This window comes from Tenrec ecaudatus, chromosome 12 (assembly GCF_050624435.1).
Source record: "Tenrec ecaudatus isolate mTenEca1 chromosome 12, mTenEca1.hap1, whole genome shotgun sequence".
Lineage (NCBI taxonomy): Eukaryota > Metazoa > Chordata > Mammalia > Afrosoricida > Tenrecidae > Tenrec > Tenrec ecaudatus.
Window position 1 is genome coordinate 7,836,317 of NC_134541.1, and position 3,349 is coordinate 7,839,665.

General features: G+C 47.1%; 1 pseudogene; it reads right to left on the minus strand.

Moving 5' to 3' along the window:
• Positions 1–834: 834 nt before the first annotated feature.
• LOC142422294 (N-lysine methyltransferase SMYD2 pseudogene) lies at positions 835–2,157 on the minus strand (annotated as a pseudogene).
• Between the last annotated feature and the right edge of the window lie 1,192 nt (positions 2,158–3,349).

Genomic DNA, 3,349 nt, shown 5'->3' on the forward strand with positions numbered 1-3,349 from the left:
TGGCTCTGACTTCTGGTAACTACAGAGTCACTATAACATGACTATAACATGGCAAACATTGCATCACCCTATGATTGCTGCCAGGTTCAAAGTCATCCCTGTTCCCAGTGTCAGTCCATCTTACTGAGGGTCACACTCACCTGTAATAGCCCACTATTCCACCAAACATGATGTCCCTCCTAGTGATTGGTATGTCTCAATAATGTGTCCAAAGCAAAATAGACAATATTCTGATGTAAACTTTGACATTCCCATTGGCTCATTTTCAGAAGTTTATTGGCAAGTCTAAAAGTATTACCACTAGAATTCCATAACTCATACATGCATGATTTTATGCCAAATAAAATTTGAGATAAATAGAGGCTACAGAGGTACTCTCTCCACAATACACTGTATTAGTCTTGTTGTGTGTGTGTGCACGAGTTCTGTTTTTGTTCTTCCCTGCACCATTCAGGTTTTCTCAGACACATACCAACAGCATCAGGGGGACAGGTGGCACTTAATCTACCCAATCTACTCACATCAGCCCAAACAACAGGCATGAAGGGGAAAAGGACTACACGTTGTCAACCCAGCCTGTGCAGAATATTGTACATGAAATCGTGCTACATATCTGGGGGAGGGGCACATTCAACCATGAACTTTTTTCTGAAGTGAGAGATGATGACCCCCCTCCATGCAAGCAACGAGAACGGCAAAAGTGCAGGTAGAATTTTCATTCCCCATCATATTTTTTTTCTTTGGACTGATGCTGGAGTGAAGTGTAAGATTTGAAATATTTGTTTTCTGGCTTCTGAACTGGGATTTAAATAGAAACTGAGATGCCACATGCCTTCAGTGACTTTGGATCTCCCGTTTGATCTCAGAAATGTACGGGTGACCTTTGCTGTGAGTTACCTCTGCGATGACGACAGCCTAGCTCAGGGCTTATTCTCCGGAGGCTTTGCGCTCCAGGCCCCAGTCCAGTCTGTGGAGCTTCAGCCACATGGAGGCCTCGTGGAGAGAGGACAAAGGGCAATGCTTACTGTAGGGTTAGTGATTTTCTGTCCACATCGCAAGGCTCCTTCCCAGTCTTGCACCTACAGCCGACGCCCATGCCCTGGGACATCACATGCAACATGTGCACCTTACTGTCTGCAAACACGGAGCTCGTCTTCTCCTGGCTCAGCTCGCAGCTCTCCCTCAGCTCACAGGGGATTTGCAATGCTTGGCCCTGCGGAACTCCTCCATGAGGTTGCAGGCATACTTGACCATGTCTCCCAGGGCTTCCACCCTTTCTTGGGGGGAGGGGGGAGGTTGGTCAGCTTCTGGATTTCCACCTTGGCCTCATCCTTGTCTTTGGTGGTGTCCTCCTGGCACCCACAGGGTAAGAAATAGGAATCTCTTTACCGGTTGTTCCTCTCTTCTGTTGGATACAGGAGCTCAATGGAGCTGGGGAACACCTCCTCACCTGGGCTGATTTTGTGCATGGCGCTCACCTCTGCCAGGGTCCCCTTGTAGCTCACAATCACGTTGGGGCAACAGCTATGGTTTATCAATGCACCATCCGGAAAATTTGCTGATCCCAAATGAGAAAGTTCATGATCTTCAATTGTGAAACCATCGCAGTTAACCTGGGCAAAAAGCATCCCCCAGGCTCTTTGGGGCCGGAAACTCAAGTGAAGGTGGTGGAGAGAGGCTATGCCGCTCTGGATCAAGTCCTTCTTCCCATGGTCCAGCTTATCCAGATGGACTCAAAGTCCTTCGCGGCTAGCAGTGTTTCAGACGGTGGATGTTCTGTTTGGCCAGAATCCTCGCTGTTAACCCAACAGCCTCCAGGGGATTCCAGCCTTCCCCAGAACAACCTTGGGAGAACATTCCAGCTTGTGCAGGTCCAAGTCTTCTTTCTGCCACTCACACTGCAGTGAAAAGCCAGCCTGCAACTTCCACACTCGGACAATCCCTCCTTCCTGGCGAAACAGGGCTCGCTGTGGTTGCGCTGTTCGTTGACCACGAGCACAGAGGTGCAGGCTGGGCAGGAGACGGGCAAGTCCCCCATCTGGAAGCTATGCAAGGCCCGCAGCCCCGGCCCTAGCCCAGGCTGCAGAACCTCTCCAGGGGGCCCTCACCTTCTGCCCACGTGGTGGCGGTAGTGGTGGAGAGGCGGGCTGGTGGCATATGGGCTGGGCGAAGGGGCACAGGGCTCCTGCTGTGCCAGGAGCTGTGGCTCCTTTGCATTAGTCTTCTAAATGGTTTCCTTGGTAAGTCCAACCAACATAAATGGGTCGGCTACATTTTTGAATTATCTTGATAGATTTTCTGGAAAGCCACAGGGTGGTCACAGTGTCTTATGAGGGCACATTCTAAAGAAAACGGAAAACTGTATCGCTGAGAAAAATATCAGGGAAGTTTTCCTGAGGATTTTTTTCCCTCCCATCTTGACCATGTGCATCTTGACAGTGTGGAAAACGCTGTCCTGGGAGAGATAATTTTCTTGGGAAATTTTTGTTGCCCATCCACCCTGCAGCTCTGACTTACCCTTTCACACTTCTTGATGTTCCCCAAACACTAAAAGCATGTCAAAGGCATGCAATTTGAGTGTCCCAAGTTTGGCTAACCTATCTATGTGACATAGTATAAGTCAAAGTGTATAGAATTCTTTGGGGGGGGGGGGGAAGGCCAGAAAGATAGATCTAGATCAAGGATAGGAAACCTTTTACCTGTCAAAGCCTTTGAATATTTATAAGATCATTTCATGACCATGCAAACTTATTCATTTAAAACTTAGCCTGTGATATTTGGGTAAAAATTTAATTAACTCCCCCCTAATGTGCTGGCTGAGACAGCTTCTCTTTAGTAAAGCGTGTGATGTTAGTTGGTAATGATGTTTTTACAGGGCCTTATATGGCCCATGGGCCAGACCTTCATGACTTAGATGGAGGGTCTGTACGGGAACAATAGTTTCACATTTTAATATTTTTGTTTAAAATATGTTTCTATACTTCTGTAGCAATACTTTTTGTTTCCCTTAATAGACTACAAGGTCTTTCTTCCCAGTCTATCTTCCTCTGGAAGATTTGTGAACATCTATTCAGCATCATAGCCTCCAGTAACCCTCCACAGACAGGTTGGTGGTGGTTGGCAGGAGTAGTTCAATGGGACAATTCTTCATGTTCATGTGACAGGCCTGGGATCTATTCCTGGAGAGGGTACTTCAAGGCTAGCTACCACCACTACAGTATTACATAAATAGTTTCACCTCCCCAAATGCCACCCGTGCCTCACTTAATTCAATTCTCCCAACCAATGAATAATTTGGATAGGTTTACTATCCATATTTTTTCCTCTTTTCCATAAATCACATCAATGG